The sequence below is a fragment of the Podarcis erhardii genome, assembly GCF_964252035.2.
Source record: "Podarcis erhardii genome assembly, chromosome: 8".
Taxonomy (NCBI): domain Eukaryota; kingdom Metazoa; phylum Chordata; class Lepidosauria; order Squamata; family Lacertidae; genus Podarcis; species Podarcis erhardii.
The window spans coordinates 69649984-69672045 of NC_138499.1; the positions used below are offsets into that span (position 1 = coordinate 69649984).

General features: G+C 41.4%; 1 protein-coding gene across 4 annotated transcripts in view; it reads right to left on the minus strand.

Annotated features, from left to right (window-relative positions):
• CDH20 (cadherin 20) overlaps positions 1-22062 on the minus strand; it is a 156165-nt gene that overhangs the window by 94464 nt on the left and 39639 nt on the right. Inside the window, exon 1 of one of the 4 annotated variants that reach the window (XM_081873015.1) lies at positions 15150-15165. The exons of the other annotated variants lie outside the window; for them this stretch is intronic. The gene's annotated coding sequence lies outside the window, so the exon portion shown is untranslated. Of the gene's footprint in view, positions 1-15149; positions 15166-22062 lie in introns of those variants that run through there. 4 annotated transcript variants of the gene reach the window in all.

Below are 22062 nucleotides of genomic sequence, written 5' to 3' on the forward strand. Positions count from 1 at the left end.
ACTCCTCCAGAATGTATTGAATTTTGTACACTCTCTCACTGTTATGCATAATCTCCAACAGGCTTTGTGGAATACAGATATGTAGACTGCATTTTGTACAATCCTTGGGCAGTATGCACATTCTCTGATCAGGATGCATAGCCTCCATTTTTTTAAAAAAAAAAAATTATTGTTCAGACGTGCGAACTGCATGCCTTGGGCTACATCCTGGCACACTGCCTAATCTTACACAGCCCACAACATACCTTCCACTCCCAATTTATCAAACAAACAGCAGGAATGGAGTGGGCTCCAGATAAATATTATTTATTATTTATTCAATCAATCTATATCCCACCCTTCCTCCAAAGAAGCCCTTTTATTCTGCAGCCCTTTTAACTACTCTCAGTTGTTCCCCAGTCAGGTGAGCATAATCTAGGAACAAATTTGTAAACAAACAAGGCTGCAATTCTATATGCAGTTACCTGCAATAATTTCCACTGAATTCAATGGGGATTGTTTTTGAGTACGGTAGTTGAAAAGGATTGCAGTGTAAATCTTCATCTCAGCTGCACCTCAGCCAAAGTCTGTTACTTTCCTCTCTTTCTTTCTTTCTTTCTTTATTTCTCTCCTCCCTTTTTTCAACCCAGCTTCTGCTGCACTCCTTCTGATTGGTTGCTACTTGCCTATCTTGTGCCCAATAAACTCTTTACTAGCACTTACCCTCTTTGCCTTTTTGTTAGATATTTCCTGTCTCTTATGAAGAAAGGTTCTCTTTACTTCCTTTGCCTGTTATTCCTCTTGAACAGAACATACACACACACACCCAGACATAACTGGGAAACGTGTTACAAAAAAAAATTCTGTTCAGTACTTCAGGAAAGACGTGCCCCCCTAGATAGCTCTTTAGGGCTGCCCTGTGTTAAGGGTGATGCCACATATTCCAACTGGCTGTTTGAAAAGTTTGTGTGTGTGTAAACCTAACAACATGTCCTCTCCACACTCCAAATAGCAATAGCATGCATGTTTAGCTCTAGTTATGCTTTTGTGAGAAGCCACTGAGGTGATGGACTACTCATAATTCATTTCATGAATTTGGCATTATTGCCTTTCTGGATTAAGGTCAAGCCTAGGTGGATGTAAACCCTTTTAATCCACAAGAGAAATCCCAGATCAATATGCCTTCTTCATTTCCCTGCACTTTCAGAATGACAGACAGAACAGAGAATAGGACAGAGGAAAAGCAATTTATCCATAATACCCATTACTGACAAAGACACCTATATTCATGAATAGGAATCTGCATGAGGCAGGTTATATTCAATTATTATTATTTTTATTTAAAAAATACTTTGATCATTGAATCCCTAGTATAGTAATTCTAACACCAACACACACATTTCCAGAAGAATGTTACCCTGAAACATTAGAGAAGCAACTCTGTGAAATTCAAATAAAATACTAGTCTTTAAAAATTAAAGAGCTTCAAACCCTAGTCACACAACCTTTACCATAATTGATCAGATGTATTAATGACTTCAGCAATTTATCGGACCATATTAAAGAAGATCATGAATGAAAGCTGATGGTGGTGTTGTGCAGTGGTTAGTAATGTGAACTCAGATGTCACCAGTTCAAATTTCACATTCCATGGCTTTACATTACAGCCCCCTCTCTCAGTTACTGTTCTCCTCCTTACTCGAAATATTATGGCTTTTGTACAAAGCAGCACAAACATTAGTGCTGTCTAACACTATTAATGCAATGCTACGATTGTGCGTGTTAAATGCTATATAGTTACATGTAGTAATTGTAATAGCATATTTATATTTTGTTTAAAAATTGCTCCAAGAACCCATGGTGGGTAGCAATCGATAAAAGACCACAAAATGCAACAGCAACAATGAACCTACATGGTCACAAAAGAACAAGAATTACATAATAAATATCTAAACCAATCAGCTGAATGAAACTGGTGGAAAGCAAGCACCAAGCGCTGACCCATAGCAACTCATAACAACTCAGCACAAATGCTTTACAAAAAGCTGGGTTTTAGCTTATCACTGGAAGCTATATAAAGTTGGGGCCTGATGGGAGGGCATTCCACAATGTTGGTGCCACAACTAAAAAGGCCATGCTCCTAGTGGGTCTCTGTCCATCAGGCAGAGGCATACAGGGCAAGTTCTCAGATGGTAACCAGAATGCATTGGGCAGCACACAAGGGAGAGGGCAGTTTCTCGGGCCCCAAGCTTGTCTTGAACCTGCATGGTGAAAAAACAGCACCTTAAATTGAGCCCATGTATGAACAATGCACATCCACAAGCAGAACTGACCTGCTCTGAAATTATTGGAATATCTTGGCTGAAAGGATTAAGTAAACAGCAGCTATATTGTCTTGTTGTTGTTTAGTCATTTAGTCATGACCCCATGCACCAGAGCACGCCAGGCACTTCTGTCTTCCACTGCCTCCCGCAGTTTGGTCAAACTCATGCTGGTAGCTTCGAGGACACTATCCAACCATCTCGTCCTCTGCTGTCCCCTTCTCCTAGTGCCCTCCATCTTTCCCAACATCAGGGTCTTTTCCAGGGAGTCTTCTCTTCTCATGAGGTGGCCAAAGTATTGGAGTCTCAGATTCAGGATCTGTCCTTCCAGTGAGCACTCAGGGCTGATTTCCTTAAGAATGGATTGGTTTGATCTTTTTGCAGTCCATGGGACTCTCAAGAGTCTCTTCCAGCACCATAATTCAAAAGCATCAATTCTTCGGCGATCAGCCTTCTTTATGGTCCAGCTCTCATTTCCATACATCACTACTGGGAAAACCATAGCTTTAACTATATATTATTTTGTCTATATACACATAAAATGTATGCCTCTACCTAAATTCAAAGCCCCAGCTTTGTGTATGCATCATTTTGGCTGCTCCAGTGAAGTTAATGGAGCACAGGAGTTAACTCGTAGGGGCCAAGGGGTCTTTGGCTCCCCCCAATAAAATATTTGAGAGGGCTGCATCTCCCCAAAGTTGATGGGTACTTACCAGCCTCCCCCAATATTTTGTTCAAGTTGACACCCCTGAAATAGACACAACTGTACAAAAGTTTCACATGTGTGTTAGAAAGCACACAGAGCTCTGGAACAGCCACTTGAATCTGATATGTTCACCTCTAGTCAGTGCTTCCCTCCCAGCTGAGCAGACTTCGTAAGACCCCAAGTTCCCTTTAATTAAGATACTGACAGGTATGCTTTGCCTGAATTTATGCCAAACGATTTATTTAATCTCCTCCTTTTATGCTTTCCCATACCAGAGAAATGGGGGGGGGGGGGACCTAAATCCTCCCATGACAGGAATTCCCTGACTTGCTTCATAATGATATTGAAGACCATTTTTTAAAAGTTACATTTTTAAAAAGGGAAATATAAAATAAAAGCAGTATTTTAAAACACAGAATCATAGAGTTGGAAGGGACCCTGAGGATCATTTAGTCCAACCCCTGCAATGCAGGAACATGCAGCTGTCACTTATGTGGATCAAAACTGCAACCTTGGCATTATCTGCACCATGCTCTAACCAACTGAGCTATCCAGCTACTAAAATCACATGCCTAGGTAGGCTTTGCTGGAACAAGGAAGTTTTTAGCAGGTGTTTTCTGAAACAATGTGAGGACCAGAACTGAGTCCAGAGTTCAGAGAAGTCCACATTTTTCTGAATTGTGGTATAGCTCTCCAGCCATGTATTGTGAAGAAAATATACAACAACAAAGTATGATTAAAATGGATATATTAGTGACAATCATATAATGCATTATATTAGTGGAGATTGCATACAAAAATGTGTGTGTTAGGGCAAATGTGCAAAATAAGGGCTGATGAGGGTTGGGGGTTTTTTTAGAATTCAGAGAACTGAATTTAAGAATGGGGAAATGAGAAATTGAAATTGACAAATTTGGCCATATCTAATGGGCAGAGAGCTCCAGAGCATAGCTGACTCCAGACTAAAAGATTGACTTATATTGAATATTATTGAATATTATATGGCACTTGTAAAAGTACCAGTTCTGCAGTTTTAAGCCATCCAGTGGGCACATGTGGCCGCACAGGTAAAATGGTCCCATGCTCTTGAGAGCATTGAAGTACATTGAATCAGAAATGGACTGTACATACCTTGATTTGCCCTGAACACCCTGTGTGAACATAATATTGCACTTATTTACCCAACCACTTGTAGCATTATACCACTGTGGTACCTGCAAGTGCCCATGTGGCCTACGGCACCCACTTCTTCCATTGCAATTAGGCTTGAAAAAAGCCCCATTGTAGCCAATAGAAAGGTGTTTTTCCAGATTAATTGTAGCTCAGGGGATCTTCTTGGGTGGAGTGTCAATGCTGGTGGTGGTGGTGGGGAAATAGTTCTCTCCCCACCTGTGACACCACCACCTTATCAACAATACCTCCTACATCAGAATTAGGCTTGAACTGTACCTACGATATTGAATACTCTACTCTCTCAAAAATCTGTATGGCACAGTCATTGCAATCATCAACATAAAGACAGCAAGATCTCAGTTCATTGTGAGTAGACACAGCTTTCTGAAAAGTAGCAGAAGGTCTCGAAGTGTACACATTATTTTCTGTTTCTGAATACAGTATATGGGGCATCTCCCTATAGGTTTCGTTTTTTTCTGTCTCATTTTTTAGTTAAATCAAAACTGTGAGCAGTCATTTTTCTCCCTTTCATTTCTATAATCTTTGAGGGGTTTTTAAACAAACAAACAAACAAACAAACAAACAAACAAACAAACTTTCTCCTTTTTTGTCTCTGTTTAATAATGTACTCATTAGCTCACCTTATTACCTCACTGTATTCCAAACTGTGTTCATTCAGGCAGAAATAGCTAAAGAATGCCTGATACAGGTTAGAAAATGGACAGCTTTCAGGAAGCAGGCCTGTTTTCTCATCCTGCTGTCTCACCAGTACTGAAAAACCTACTTTTGTTAAGAATTCTGGTTGTGCTTTGCTTTAATGAAGTCCAATAGCAACATGTCTTGAGTCAGATGGCTTGTCTTTAAGACTCTAAAGGCACAAATATAGAGCATTATCCCATTCTTTACATGAAAATAAGGATTCAGCATGAGCTAATTAAAAATAAAACTAGGAAAAATTCAATTCGGTTAAACATGGCAGGATAATGCCAGGAATCAATGGTTTTACCATTTACCATCTCATTGTACATGTGTCTTAACTTGTTTTAATCGTATTCCTTAACAATCTTACTTCACCAATAAAATATGAAACAGAAACACTGACTTAAAGGTCATAATAAATAACAAGATGAAAGATGAAAAAAATCTTTTTTAATAATTCCAGTGGCACCTTTAAGATCAATTAATAGCCGTCTTATTGCAAAAGAATTTTAGAGAAGTTGCTGAATTACAACTCATTACCAAACTAAAAACTATGGAGAGACCTGGTCTGAATAGAGATATTGGATTCATGTCGCATTACACATACTAAAGCTAATTTTGGTCATCTATCCCTTTAAAAATCCCTTGCCCTTCCCTGTGGAACCAACTGCCCTAACAGTCATCAACATTTATAAGGTTGAAGCGACAAAGTATCTGACAAAGTGTGTATTACACATGAAAGCTCATACAGTACCTTGAAAGCTTATATTTAGTCTATGACAGATCAACACGGCTATCTACCTGAAACTGCCTTAAAGGAATAGTTTGCATGATTATAGTACCATCAATCCAGCTGCTTCTTTTACCAACATGTTATCTGCACTGGGTGCAACATAATACTGAATATAGACATGCACCTGAGTGCATGGTATAGTAGTGCGAAGAAAGAAAGATAAAAGTTCAAATGTGCATGGTGTAATGCATGAATTTCCAGCTCAGTCCTGTAATATCTTCTCAAAAGTAGGTCCTGTGAAGTTCAATAGGACCTAATACAGTGATGCCTCGCAAGACGAAATTAATTCGTTCCATGAGTTTTTTCATCTTGCGATTTTTTCGTCTTGCGAAGCACGGACTTTGGAAAAGCTTCAAAAATCACCAAAGTCTTCAAAAACCTCAAAAAAGGCTACCACACCGCGTGCTATGAGTTGCTCCTCGAAGTGAATGCACGGTTTTAAGAAAAAGGAAACAAACTTGCAAGACAAAGGAAACAAACTTGCAAGACGTTTTCGTCTTGTGAAGCAAGCCCATAGGGAAATCCGTCTTGCGAAGCAACTCAAAAAACGAAAAACTCTTTCGTTTTGCGAGTTTTTCGTCTTACGAGGCATTCGTCTTGCGAGGTACCACTGTACCAGGCAAGCATGTATGGAATTGCAGCCTCAGTCACTCAAACCAAATGCTCCTGGCTTTTTTAACTTGATAAAAACTAGCAGTTGCATCTCTCTTTCTCTCACACACACCCTACAATTTTTGCTCCCTCCCAAAACAAAAACCACATTCCAATTGTTACACGACTTTTGGGGAGCAGAGGGGGGAGGGAAAGTCATTTTCGTGGCATAAAATGAGCTTCATTTTTAAGAAAAGGTTAACATAGGAACAGAGGAAGCTGCCATGTCTAATATGGAAGGTCGGAACATATTCTAAAATGTTGAATCTCCAAGATTTATGGGTTTCAAAGTGTTTCAAGGTCGATATAAATCCAGAAGGTTAAAAACTACAGTGGTACCTCGGGTTAAGAACTTAATTCATTCTGGAGGTCTGTTCTTAACCTGAAACTGTTCTTAACCTGAGGTACCACTTTAGCTAATGGGGCCTCCCGCTGCCGCCGCCACACAATTTCTGTTCTCATCCTGAAGCAAAGTTCTTAACCCAAGGTACCATTTCTGGGTTAGCGGAGTCTGTAACCTGAAGCGTCTGTAACCTGAGGTACCACTGTATTCCATAGCACATAGCACACTGGCTATTAACCCAGATCCTGGTGAGTTAACTGACATCAAGCCAGAATTCCGTGCTTTTGGACATAATAGGAACATGGCAAGCTGCCTTATACAGATTCAGACCACTGGTCCATCAACAGCAACACCTCTCCAGAGTTTCAGATGGGGTATCTCTCAGGCCTTCCTATGATTCTGGTGATTCATTCTAGGACTTTTTCTATGCAGAGCAAATGCTGTGAGCTGCATCCCTTCCCCAGAAATTTAAATCTAACAATGTATGCATTTCGTTTGTCCATTGGCTCTAAACATCTGAAACTCTCATGCACTTTTCTATGTCACTATTCATACTCCACCCCCCCCTTTTTTTTGCAGAAGACTGGATTCATCTGTAAGGGGCAGGATGCAAGGACTAATCTCATGGAATAAGTAAATTAAATGCAACGTTAGATGTCAAACAAGTGTGCAGCAGGAGAAAATATATAAGCAGAAAGACAAACAGTCTCACAGACTGAGCTGGATTTACATTTTGTTTTTGTTCTGAAATTGAAAAGGGAGGGAGAACACCTCTCTAGACATAAAATTGACAGGTGCCTGGGCAGCCACGGCTGATCACAGGTATCTGGTGCAGGTCTTCACGTGCTTGTACCTTTCAAAATTAAGTGATTATGACACTGAATGCTGAAGTATCTGAACTGCACAGTCGAGTGGAAAGCACTTATTAGCTGTAAATATGAATATCTGCTTGCCATCAATTTATGCTAAATGCTTAGGTATTCAGAAATATTTCTATGTCTGGGCCTCCTCTTGGAGCAATAATAATGAACTTTAACTTTCTTCTACCAGTCAGATCAAATTGGTAAACAGGGGATCTCAGAGAGGCATTGTTTATTTTGGAGCAAAATGCTAGAAAGTGAGATTTCTCTAATCAGCAGAGATATGCTTTCCTTTGCAGGGGGAAATAGGTGAGGGGGTTACTACTTTGGAGCAAGGCGAGCTTGACTGATCCCTAAGGTTTGAAAAAGGTTAAGGCCAAACAGATTTTAAGATCTACAAGTTATTATACTCAATTTTGTCACGCATTTAAAAAAACTTCTGCTTCAGAGTCTATCATGAATTATAAATGAGAATTTTCATTTATTGTTTCAAGGGCCAGTAATTTCTTTTCATTATGATTTTTTCTTTAATGTAAAAAACTCTGCCCATGATTGGATGAACACAGGCGCTTAATGAGTCAGTGTGTTTCTATATCTGTGCCTCCTCTGAGAGCAATAATCATCAACTTCTGCTTTCTTCTAATCAGTCAGATCACAAAGGCAAACAGTGGATCCCAGAGGGCCATTGCTTATTTTGGAGAAAAATATTAAAAAGTAGGATTCCACCCCCACCCCCAATTCAGGCTACCTTACAAAGCTGCACATCACATAATGGCAATATAATATACACCCCGCCTGACTTCATCACAGCACATAATTTAATATGCAATAAATTAGTAATGCAAGTGCTTAACAATACACACCACTTATCACACAAATTAGCAAACCACATTAGCTGATCCACTGCGTTATAAAATAAAAACTTGCCTGTTAATTCAATAAACGCATGCGCTCACCAAAGGCACTTTTACATACAGGAAACAGGTAGAAGTACTCCAGGACGCCATTCCCATTCTTATGTTTTTGGATCGAATGGTGAACCTAACTCTGTGCAGGAACAAAATGGACTTGAGTGGAGCAAAGCAGTTGTGAGCTGCTCTCTAGCAGCCTACACATTTGTACAGTCCTGGGAAGTGACAGTTTGGCTCATAGGAGCCAACTCCTAGGGGCTGAGGGGTCTTCAATCCCCACCCCAATAAAATACTTGAGGGGGTTAAGCCTTCCCCATAGTGGATGGGCATTGGCATTCAAACAGTGTGAATGCACCATGTCATGTGATCAATTATGTGGGGTAGGGCTTACCTAAAGGTAAAGGGACCCCTGACCATTAGGTCCAGTCGTGGCCAACTCTGGGATTGCGGCACTCATCTCGCTTTATTGGCCGAGGGAGCCGGTTACAGCTTCCGGGTCATGTGGTCAGCATGACAAAGCTGCTTCTGGCGAACCAGAGCAGCGCACGGAAACACCGTTTACCTTCCCGCCGGAGCAGTACCTATTTATCTACTTGTACTTTGAGGTGCTTTCGAACTGCTTGGTTGGCAGGAGCAGGGATCGAGCAACGGGAGCTCACCCCGTCGCGGGGATTCGAACCGCTGACCTTCTGATTGGCAAGTCCTAGGCTCTGTGGTTTAAACCACAGCGCCACCCATGTCCCTAGGGCTTACCTACTACCCCCCAATATTTTATTCAAGTTGGCACCCCTTGGTTTAGCCTACTGTGTTGTGCAAACTAGGCTCTGCATAGAAGATTCAGGACAGATGGTTGAACTATGGAACTTGCTCCCATGGAGGAAATGATGGCCATCAACTTGGAAGGCTTTAAAAGAGGATTAGACAAATTCACAGAGGATAAGGCTGTCAATGGCTACTAGTCATGATGACTATGCTCTGCCTCTGTGGTTGGAGGCAGCAATGCTTCCAAATGCCACTTCCTGGAAACCACAAGAGGGGAAAGTGCTCTTGGGTCTAGCTTGTGGGTTTCCCCATAGGCATCTGGTTAGCCACTGTGAGAAGAGGATGCTGGACTAGACGGGTCATTGGCCTGATGCAGCACTTCTTATGTTCCTATCAATATAGGTTGGGTTTTTGGTCGCAAATTTGAGGGTACCTGTCTATTTCAGATGCACTGCTCCTTTTTGCAGTCTCTGCAAAATACCGTATTTTTTGCACCATAACACTCACTTTTTTCCTCCTAGAAAGTAAGGGGAAATGTCTGTGCGTGTTATGGAGCGAATGCCTGCGGGTGGTGGTGGTGGGGGGAATCTGCTGCAGTCGTGAGCAGAGGATCCATGGTTCCCCTTCCTTCCCTCCTCCGTGGTTACAAAGTATGGATCCACATGGATCCTCAGGATTTTTGCATTGGGCTACTCCAAACTCACTGTCAGATCACATGTCTGTGGCCACAGCATGAACCACAAAAATCATATATCCACTATTTTGTTTAGAATATTTTTTTTCTTCTTTTCCTCCTCTAAAAACTACGTGCGTGTTATGGTCTGGTGCGTGTTATAGAGCGAAAAATACGGTAATAATAATAATAAATAATTTTTTATTTATACCCCGCCCTTCCCGGTTCAGAAAACCAGGCTCAGGGCAGCTAACAACAAATTGAAAACACTTAATTGATGCAGCAAAAAACAGCATAAAATACAGTATTAAAAAAACACACGTGAATAACAATAAATTCAGAATTTAAAAATCAATTTAGGGGGGAAATCCATCCAATAAACATTAGATCATCACCAGGGCTACCTGGCTAAATTAGTCCTATTTGGGCCAGTGAGGAGACCAGGTGAGAATTAGCTGTGGGATCCCAGAGCGGGTAATCTTTATGAAAAGGGGAGGGGGAGGGAAGGAAGGGGAATAAAAGATCAGGCTAAGATCAAATTGAAAGCCAGGTAGAATAGCTCTGTCTTACAGGCCCTGAAAAAGGAAGTTAAATCCTGTAGGGCCTGGTCTCATGAGAAAGCATTCCACCAGGTCAGAGTCATCACTGAGAAGGCCCTGGCCCTGGTGGAGGATAATCTGACTTCCTTAGGGCCCAGGACCTCTAAACTATGATTATTCATGGACCTTAAGGTCCTCTGTGGGACATACCAGGAAAGGCGGTCCCGTAAATACAAGGGCCCTAAGCCACAAAGGGCTTTAAAAGTCAAAACCAGCACCTTAAACCTGACCTGATACTCTACTGGGAGCCAGTGCAACTGGTAAAGCACTGGGTGAATATGCTCCCATGGCAGGGACCCCGTGAGGAGCCTCGCTGGAGCATTCTGCACCCACTGGAGTTTCTCATCTTACCACTCAACTCTTAAAAGCGGATGGAATCTTTCTGAATGCAGGGCATGCTACACCATAATGGACTTGTGAGTGATGTGCTCCTAAGAAAGGCAGGGACATAGGGTAGTAGTGGTAACAGCATCACAAGACCCAAAATGTTGAGTTCAGCATGGGCCAAAGAGTTCAGCTGGTACTAGCTGCCATTCAGGGCTTGCTCTGAAAGCCACAAGCACCATAGTACAGTAGACTACATGATGTCATCAGCAAGGGACAGCTCTGTAATTAAAGCACTTGAACAAGTCAGGTCTGCCTCAGCTCTCTTAATAGGATGGGTGCAAGAATAGTGAAGTAAGAACAAAGAACTCGAGAAAACTTTTGAAAAACAAATGCCACACAGTATTTAAGCAAATTGACTGAATGCTTAAACCTGTTTAATTTTTGAATCATCTCATTTCATATAATCTACAAGTTGAAACAGCTGAAGCATAAAATGTGTTTGAAATTGAACAAGTTTAAATATTGAGTCAATTTTGTCACAAATGTGTTTGCATATTAAGGCATTAAAATGAATTCCAGCTCCAATACTGAGCTGATGAAGAAAGAGCTGGACCAGGGGAGTGGGGAAAAAATGATTAAGGGCAGCCAATAAAATTACCAAACATCAAATGCCAGAAAACCCCAGAGTTTATTTAATCTTAGCAAGGCTGCCCAAGCAAATGAATAAGAGGAAACTCAGTAAGGCAGCATATAAGCAGAAGCTGACAGTAGATTTGATATCATGAAATACCGAACACTCATCTCCAGGAAGCTGGATGCATTTCTCAAAGGATTCAATGTTTAGTCTTCCAGCAGAGCATCAAGCTGGGAAAGGTAGCAGGAAAGTCCAAGTATTCTTCGAACCTTCAGAAAGTAGACTTGATGGAGGCTGCATGCAACTAAGTTCTATTTCCATTTGAAAAGTAAAATACATTACGGGAAGGGCCATAATTTGCTGGTTTGGCATGTATTTTGCATACACCAAGTCCCAATTCAACCCTATTAGGGCTGGCAAAGATCCCCCCCCCCCCGCCCCAAGAATCTATCTGTACACAAACACATGTGCTTGACTGAAGGAGTTTTGGATTACAACCACTAGTCCAATGTGCAACAAACTTACTAGGAACTTATTACACAGTCACAGTTAGGAATTGACAAAATCTGTCTCTCCCCACCCCCCTCAGTTTCTTGGGTTTTTTTCCATCTTAAGTTTAGTTTGCATTTTTTTTTTTTAATGGTCCTCATGAAAATTCTTGCCTGAGACATTAGTGTGCATTTTTCTACAATGGCTCTTTGGTCAAGAGCTGTCCAAAGGTCATGGAGAATGAGCTGGATCACACTCCTTCCCCCACCTCTGTCCTGGCAAATGTCATCAGCCAGGGTGACCAACGTTCCTTCAGGGCCAAGACTGGTCCTGAAATAAGACCGAAATGAATTCAGATGTTCAGTTTCCTCCAAACATGCCTGAAAGTGGGCTGCCACCACCTTGGCCAAAAAGTCACCAACAGGAAATAGTTGTTAAGCACTTCTGCTTCCAAATAAAAAGGCTCCCTTAAGAAGGGAACACACACCACTTTCTTCAAGGCAGATGGAACCTATTCCAATGAAACATTAATCTCTCAAAGCAAGCATGAATATATGCATTTTTATGCACACTTTCCCTAATACATGCATTTCTGCACACATTATTTGGTTGGACTATTGCACTGCAAAATTCAGGGAAGTGAATTTTTTTGACAGAGCTGCATTTTAGTCGGTATATTATTTAAGAAATGTGAATTGGATAGGTTTGTATAAAACTGTGAACTGGCCCAAATTTCTCCCTCCATCTTTAGAGGCAGGAGAGGACTATTTAGGCAGCTGATGTGGAAGCATGTCCTAGTGCTCATTTTATCCACAATGGTCTTCATAGATGCCCTTTTAGAAGATGATGCACATGCCCACCCAGAGCTACCAGCAAACCACACAAAACAAAATGAACCATATTAGTTCAGATTCAGCATCTCTCTCTGATTTCTCATATCACATATTCCCTTTAGAGAATGTATCCTGCACTTCCAGAAGAGTATTGGTTTCTTTTTCTGGTGGACAAACTGGTACTATAGTCTGGAAAAGAATCTCAACACATGCAATCATAGTTTAATAAATATAATAGATATAAATATTGATATGAGCATTTTTCCTTGCATTTCCATCACACATAAAGTAACATGCACATGTATGTTTCAGATAACTGAAGTGTCTTCTGTTTAAAGATTGGGGGACACTATGTTACCATTCATGCTTTCTTGACTTGAATAGGATAAATTGCCATGGTTACCTCTTCCACATTGTTAAGACTTTGAAATACCGTATTTTTTGCTCTTTAAGACTCACTTTTTCCCTCCTAAAAAGTAAGGGGAAATGTGTGTGCGTCTTACGGAGCGAATGCAGGCTGCGCAGCTATCCCAGAAGCCAGAACAGCAAGAGGGATTGCTGCTTTCACTGCGCAGTGATCCCTCTTGCTGTTCTGGCTTCTGAGATTCAGAATATTTTTTTTATTGTTTTCCTCCTCCAAAAACTAGGTGCGTCTTGTGGTCTGGTGCATCTTATAGAGCGAAAAATATGGTACTTCTCTAGTTCACTTCACTTTTCCAAGTGCAAAGCTTAAACTCTTAACAAATTTAGGAAGACTTTTCATAAGGATACTAATGTGTCTCCCCACCACACAAAACGAAGAAGCTCTTTTGAATTTTCTTAATGCCTCCAGCTTCCTTCTATGCCTGCCTAAACCAACAGTTGCAGCAAACCTCCAAATCAACAGCCTTGTCAGAAGGAATAATCTAAAATTAATGTGCGCTTGTCGACACGTATTACCACTCCTGACAAGGATACTTTGCCTGCACTGGCTACAAACCGACAATCTTTCAGAAGCTGTTTGCTCATTGCCAAGGTCTAACAGCTGATAGAGAGCAGAGATAAAGCAGGGAGTCTGATTTCAAATGATAAGCACAATGGTTCCTGACACGTAAGACTCTAAGTGAATTTTCAGAAGCTTTTCAAACAGCTTACTCCCCCCCCTCCTTCCTATCATTGTTTGCCTTATTCTCACTGGTGATTGTTATCTCATTTATACAATCCACTCAGAAGAACAATCCTGATCAGTTTTCAACATCTTTGTTCAACACCGTTAAAATGTAACTTGCCGGGATTTAGCATGAATAATCGAAAATATGGTAAGTCTCAGACTGCACAGTCTGAATTGTTAACTTTATGCGTTAGCTTTATACTTTATGTTATAGCTCTGTTTAGAATTCAAAATAAATATTTGCTGGGCCATCAACTGGAAGCTGAACCACATCGGTGCCACACTGCAAAGCCATTGATGCAAACTGAATTTCAACTACAGTTATGAAGGGTACAAAAATAATACATTATACTGATAAATGGGTCAAAATGTTCACATTACAACATGTTTAAAAATAGGGAAATGGGTGTATGTGAGAAAATAGCATGTTCATGAAAGCAAAAGATTAGTTCATCTGAAATTAAATCATAAACCTAAAAAAAAAAAAAGTCCCCAGGCTTTTATATGTTAACACATAAAATGGTGATATTCTCATAATACTCATTAAAAGTGAAGAATATCTTAGTTCGTTCTTTGTTAGAACAAAGCACAACAATTACTAGGACTATTTATTAAATAATTTGTAAATAATTGCATGTTGCTTTAGGAAAGAGGTAGCAACACAGTTTCTCATATATGCAATTTACAATAGCATTTTTTCTTAAGGAGCCCAAATCATCATCACCACCACCACCACCATCATCATCATGTGAGATAAATATCAGCCTCATAGTATATGCTTAGCAGTCTAGTTAGTACATGAAGGGGTTAAGACCATAAAGTAAGCAGTCCTGCCAGACTAGGTCATGCCTCTTCACTTTGGGAAGAAGGATAACCAAAGCCTTTGTTCATTCTCTTCCACCATTTGAATCTGACCAGAAAGGACGTCTGAGCTAGATAGAATCTAATCATCATCATCATCATCATCATCATTTTTATACCCTGCCTATCTGGCTGGGTTTCCCCAGTCACTCTGGGAGGCGTAACAGCATATATAAAAAATTGTAAAACATCAGACATTAAAAATTTCCCAATACACAGCTGCCTTCAGATGTCTTCTAAAAGTCTGTTGTTTATTTCCTTCACATCTGATGGGAGGGCATGCCACAGGGCTGGCGTCACTACCGAGAAGGCCATGCAAGATTAGACTGTATGGCTTTAGCAAGCCATTTTTGTGTTTCTATACAAATAATTTAGAAACTCATACCTGTTCGAAGCTAAGTTGAACTGCCTGTCTTTTCTTGCTGCTGTATGGGAAAGCACCTTCAAAGACTTTGTAAGTAAACTATTTTTAACTTGCCAAACATGTGGTCTCTTTCCATGCTAAGGGAAGTAAGGGGAACTTTGGAAGAAACTTAAAAGGTGATATTTCCATGCTTTCTTTTGCTTCATGTTTTGTAATTTTAAATCTATCCTGGTGCTCTCTCACCAAGAAAATATTTGCCCCAAACCTGGATATAGGCATCCAGGGAATTTTCATTCTATTATTCTACACCAATTACAAAGCATTACAAACCAACACATGAGAGGCTATATCTATGCTACAGAAATAATTATACCGAAATAGAGCATTCAAACCACTTCACACATATTACTCATACACTGCATACGGTGGTGCTGAAAAAGAATTAACTCAGGCCCATGAGACAGCCAAGATTCAAACTAAGAATTTCCTAATTCTTGGCTCAGTGACTTAGCCACCACAGATTTACCATTCCCTCTAATAATGTACTCAGGTGGTTGAGCACTGACACTACTGGAGCCAAAGCTTGGCAACTCAGAGGTAAAAACCCCAAAGTATATAGAAGTGCACATTTTTCTTAAAAGAACAAACAAACCCAGACCAATGAGGACTGAGGATGTGCAGTAGCCTTCAATAACCATAAAATATTGTGTGTCGGTTGCAAAACACACACACATACAGAAAAGTGTGTGTGTGTGTGTGGTGTGGGTGTGTGAATGTGCCTGCCCAAGTCTTTACCAGCTTTGCGACATTTCTTGGAGTGTTACCTGGATTTATTTGATAGTAATTCCTTCATTATAAGGAATCCTGCCTAGTTCCATGAGATGGGCTAAGACTAGTATAGTGGATGCTCGGGTTGCGAAAGTGATCCATGCGGGAGGCACATTTGCAACCCACAGCACTGCGTCTGGGCACACATGGGTCACAACTCGGCCCTTCTGCGCATGCGCAATTTAGTGCTTCTGTGCATGCGTGAGCACCGAAACCCAGAAGTAACCCGTTCCGGTACTTCTGGGTTTGGCACAGTGCGCAACCCGAAAACGCGCAACCTGAAGCGTCTGTAACCCAAGGTATAGTACAGTGGTACCTTGGTTCCCAAACTCAATCCATTCTGGAAGTCCATTCGACTTCCAAAACGTTTGCAAACCAATGCATGGCTTCTGATTGGCTGACTGGCCCTGGAAACAATGCTGGCAGCCGAAACAGACGTTCACCTTCTAAAAAGACTTCACAAACCAGAACACCTACTTCTGGGTTTGCAACGTTCGGAGCTGAGTTTTCCGGGAACCAAGGTACCACTGTATCCCTAATGAAATCGTCGGCATACTCACCAGATGACAATTCCCAAGTTCCCCAGAGTGGCAGCCTTGATAGTTAAATGGATAGAAACCTGATATGAATTTGCAGTACTGTATGCTTGGAATAAGTTTTCTACCTGGTGATGGGTTGATGTGCTGGAGGGAAGTGAGGATGCAGGGAGTTCCATTCACTCTGCACTAACTACACAAGAAATTGCCGCTGGCATCTCTGTGCACAACACAGCCTTATGCTCAACACGAGCCATCACTGGGTGGTTTTCAAGTGTTTGTAAAGCACCGTCTGCTCTCCATTGATTTGTGCCAGATGGAAAGAACATACTATGCCTGGGAAAGGAGGAAGCGAGGTGAGTGGCGCTAAATACTTATGCTTTATTTCCTACGTAACAGAGAGATGGATGCCTCTTTCCCCCAACCCAGCAGGAAATATCTGCCAGTAGCGACTCCCAGCAGATCCAGAAATAGTTCCAAGGTTTTCAAAATGTCTCCCAGAGAAATGCTGCATGTCTTTACCAATACTATGAATATGTGTCAGGCTTCCTGCCCATGTTTGCTGCTTCCCGCCAGCAAAGAGCTTAAAGCCTAGCCTCCCAGTATCTTTCTCTTTGCTGAAGCACCAGGCAAAACAGCTCTAGTAGCTGATGCAAGCAAGGCAATGGATTTTTTCTACTAGTTGCCTGCAGTCACAAGGGACTGCTGAATAACCATGAAAAGAACAGTCCAAGTGAAGGAGTGTTTTGGGCCTTTTCCACACAGTCTATTCAATCAGTTTTGGTTTAATTCATGTGGAAGAAAAGAAATAAAAACAGAGCTGGTGTAACACAACTGCTACGAGTAGGAACTGGGAAGTCTCCACTTCAAATATCCCTCTAGGATTAAACTCACTAGGTAGCCTTAAACAAGCCACCATTTCTCAGCCTCGGTCCCTGATATGTAATATGGGGACAATCCTGCTCTGACCAACCTGCTCTGACTTTCAGGATTGCTGTAAATATTGCTGAGATGATGTGCAATTCAATGAACAAGCAATGTATAAATCATGTGAATAGTAATAATGCTATTGGCATTCCTCTGTCTCAAGAGACAATGGAGTGCACCTCTGGGGGTGAATAATAACAATACTATTATCATCGTAACAGCACGATGTAAAATACCCAACGATACAGGCTGGAATCCACAGAAGTCCCGCATGAGTAGAAACGCACTTCTGTTTGTAGGAGGAAGCCAAGCCAAATTCTTTGGATTTTCCTGTTCCACTGCAGACCCCCCCTGATCTAAATAAATAAAGATAACAATGAGTACTGCTGTGCCAGTAATGGCACAATTTTAGGAAATGCATATATGTTTAAATTTATTGTACAGCATCAGTTGAAACATCTAACATCAACTACAGGATTCATAAGAGAGGAGCATGGCATGGCACATGTATCAGAAGAACCTGCCAACTGGTAAACATCCACATTAATTTTGCAAAAACTAGTAGTTAGCTGTCCACATGTCACCCATAATTTAATACTGCACACAAACTGGATTACAGAGTCTGACATGACAAGAAGCTAACAGCACCAGCAGACCTTTTAAATAAACAAAGAGCATCTGCAGGAAGAGTTGCGGTGTTGATACAAGAGACTCGCTCATAGTAACATGTGCATCTAATTAGAGAAGGAGAACACCACTGCTTTGAGATTTTATTTCTCTTAAAAACATAAAGTGGTATAGAAATGAAAGGGAGAACAACAATAACAATCAGGATCCCGCTTTAAGGCTCCCATTTGTGCATTGGTAGCCACATCTCTGCCTGCCCCATACCTGATGTCACGTATTTCAGCTATGGGGGAAAGTTGATGTGGTTTGGGGAAAACAAACTTAATTTTAACCCCTGGTGGAGCAAGTCTGGCTCACAGACACGAGGTTTCCCACCTCTGGGTATGTTGCTGAGGCGATTAGTAATTGCTACTTAGTGTGTCATTTATAGTCCGTATAGTCCGTATAGTTACAGGAGAGAGGAGTGCCTGGCGTGCTCTGGTCCATGGGGTCACGAAGAGTCGGACACGACTAAACGACAACAAGTATCATTTATTATTTGTTGTGTATTAATAAGGACAGTGTTGTTTTTATGAATTCCTTTTTATCATATTGAATTTTGGGCCATACCTAATAAGGGTGTTGTGCTTGTGCAATGGAAATTCCCCTCCTTCAAATCTGCTCTGGGAGCAGATTTAGGTGGGCATGGGAGGAGGGGAAATTCTGTTGCACGGGTAGAAGTCTTTGTGTGACTGTGATGACTTTGTTGAAAACAGCCCTACCTATGCTGTAAACTGCCTTGTGGCTTGTGCAAAGGGCAGCATATAAACCACATAAATCAACAGATAAATAAATCAAAATTCAGGGCAGGGGAAGAAGACCCCAAGTGTTTCAAGTAGAGGATTTTGAGACTTCTATCAAGTGGTATGGTGAAATGTGTCCAGTCGGTGAAGATGCAGACTTTAAATGTTCAAGTAAGTCAAAGCCTAAAGCAAAAGAACAAGGCGAAACCTAAAATCTGAAAAAGATGAAAGAGTAAATGCAGTTACAGGAAAGAAGGCCAAGCCCGGAAGTAGAAGGTAATAATAGCACCATGCCTACAGCTGCAAGGAAGAAATGGAAGAAGCCAAGCTGAAAGCTAAACCCTTGAAGCTAATGATTAGCAAAGGGGAAGCCTCAAGACACAGAATCAAGCACAGTATATCAGAGAGGACTGCCTGAAGATGACATTGCAAAGCTATTTCAGAAAGTCCAGAGGTTTCAACAGCCTGTAAATCACAGTGTGTGTCATCTCTATACCTAAATCTATATTTGTATCCGTTTCTATCACTCCGGCATGCCGCACGAATCAAATGGAAAGGTGATGAAGTATTTTGTACTTTAGGAAGGAGAGGGAAAACAAGAGTGGCATGATGCAACCAACACTGCTCCCAAGTATTTGCAAGAAACCGGGAGCCGGATCATAGAAGTGATTACATCTGTCCGAGGTACGGATAGCTAGAATTCATTTGGTAAGTTTGGTTAATTGCCTACATCAGAGGAAGAGATGGTGCAGTGGGGCCTTCTCTATCAGCTCAGCTAAAAGACCAGCTGCCTTTTTGCCCCATCTCTACTCCCTGAACTCTTTCCATGCAAGCTGATCATTATTTATACACATCGAGCTGTGTAACTTTTAAGAATTGTTCCATGAGTTTGCTTGTTTCCTCTTTCCTTCCCATCCCCTTTGTCTTTTATGTTGCTCCTTTTAGATTGTGGGCCTGAAGGGCAGAGAATAAATTTCATGGAGCAAAAATATTGACTTTTTTTTTTTTTAAAAAAAAGGAATAATTCAGTTAGTAGCTATGGATACTGCAGGGAACTAGGGATGCCATATCACATACAATTTTTTGTTCATTTAAAGGGATAGGGCCAAGAGGGAGGGGTGGGGGTTGAGGTGGAAGGGGCCAGGGGCCCCACTAATAGCCCATGCCCAAGGATCTCCAGAGACCTGGAGCTAGCCCTGTTCACCTGGCATATACATATAACACTTCATTTGAATAGCCCACAGTAGTATGAAAGAACACCCCTTAAAGCTGTTTTTGACCAGGTTGTTCAGCACCTTGGAGACCTGTTGGGTGTATCCTAACATTAAGTGTACATTGTTCTCCAACTTGCCAGAATTAATCTAATTCCCCATTCAAAGCTGGCTTTGCATGACTGCCAATGTACATCACTCATAAGAGAGAGAGAGAAACAAATTCACAAAAAGGAACACAAAGCTACAGTAAAAGCAGATTGGGAATGCTAGGCAACACACACGAGGTCATTCTCCACTCCCAGAGATGGCAAGGGGATGTCTTCACCTGATGCACAGAACCTGATTTCTTTCCCCACACCTCCAACACCCTATAACTCCTATACAACGAAGCTGTCGTCTGTGCATATGCCACAAACATCTCAAAAGTGCATACCTCAGCTTGACCGGCTGATTTTTACAACTTAGATGGAAGCTGGTTTGAGGGAAAATACACTGAACAGGAGTATTTCTCAAGAAACTACAGGATACATAAGGATAATGGCTGATGTAGTATGCGCTCGGCTTCAAACACCTGGTGCAGGAATGCACTGGAGCAATGTGTACCCAGCCCTAAATTATTTCTGGGAAATCTCCGCATAAAATCATGATACAGAGTACAGCGTGGGGCAGAACCAAGTCATGGGAACAGGAAAAACCCCAATAAATTAGTACCTGCACCTCAGGCCAGTCAGCCATCTTGTTGGCTTCTCTGACTTGTCTCCCATACTTCTCAATGACTCCTGGTCACAGTTCATCCTCATACTAGGTCTAGTCCAGGCCTTCAGAAATTTAAACTCATCATACCAAAAGCATGCCAGGTGCTTATCAGCTTCCTGCATTTCACAGTCCCAAGCATGCAGCAAAAACAGGGGCTTTATAGCAAGCCTCTGGTGGGCTGCCATAAATAGCTAGAGGATTGCCTTCAGAATGTAGGTCATAAATTGTGCACACCTAATAGGTTCTGCTGCCCACTATATCTTGCTAATACTAGGGTCTGTTTCTCATTTCTTCCTTGCATTTCTGCAATACCCAGTCCTTCAAGCTTCATTCTCCTTAGGCAATTTCTGAATAGAAGCATCACATGCACCAAAAAGTGCTACTAAAGGGCCAAATGCTTATCTGAATCTGGTAGGAAAGAAACAGACCATTGACTATGCTCTAGTTCCCTCACTTCTGAGGCATAAATGCTGGTTGTATCACTTAGATGCTCAGCTGGTCTGTACTTGAGATAAGAAGTATAAGCTCTTTAGCAGCACTTTTTGGTGCATGTGATGCTTCTATGTCAAAATCTAAACACTAACCTTGCCTTGAACTGACTCACAACTAACCTAACCAAGCAGGCAACTCCCTCCCCTCCTACCACTCATGTTTCTATTGGAATTTATGTGGGAGTCACTAATAATTCAATTATATGGTTTACAGGAATTTATAGGAATCAAGATTCTTAGTTGTTGTCAATCCCAGTTCAAGGTTGTTTTTTTTTTTTTTGCAGCAGGACATCTTGTGGACTGCACAGAGCAGGTAGAGAAATGAGGTAGTGAGTAGGGAAAACAGAAGCAATTGTCAATTAAGTCCTCTCCCCACTTATATGGCTATAACCATATCCTCAGAGCCAATAGCAACCAACCTATACATGGTATCTGAAAGGTTCAAGGTAAGCTGTTATTAAAGTTCCTCCCTATAAACATGAAATGTAATAAACTAGCAGCATTATACAGTGGTACCTCAGGTTACAGACGCTTCAGGTTGCAGACCACAGCTGTCAACCTTCCCTTTTTTTGGCGGGAAATTCCCTTATTCCAGCGCCGTTTCCCGCTGCTTCCCGCTGCTATCCCGGATTGTTAGATATCCCGTAGACTGTCCCTGGGACAGGTGAGGCTGCTGTTCCCTTGTTTTCATGGCTGCTGAGCCCTTATTTTCAAATCTGAAAGTTGACAGCTATGTTACAGACGCTTCAGGTTACAGACTCTGCTAACCCAGA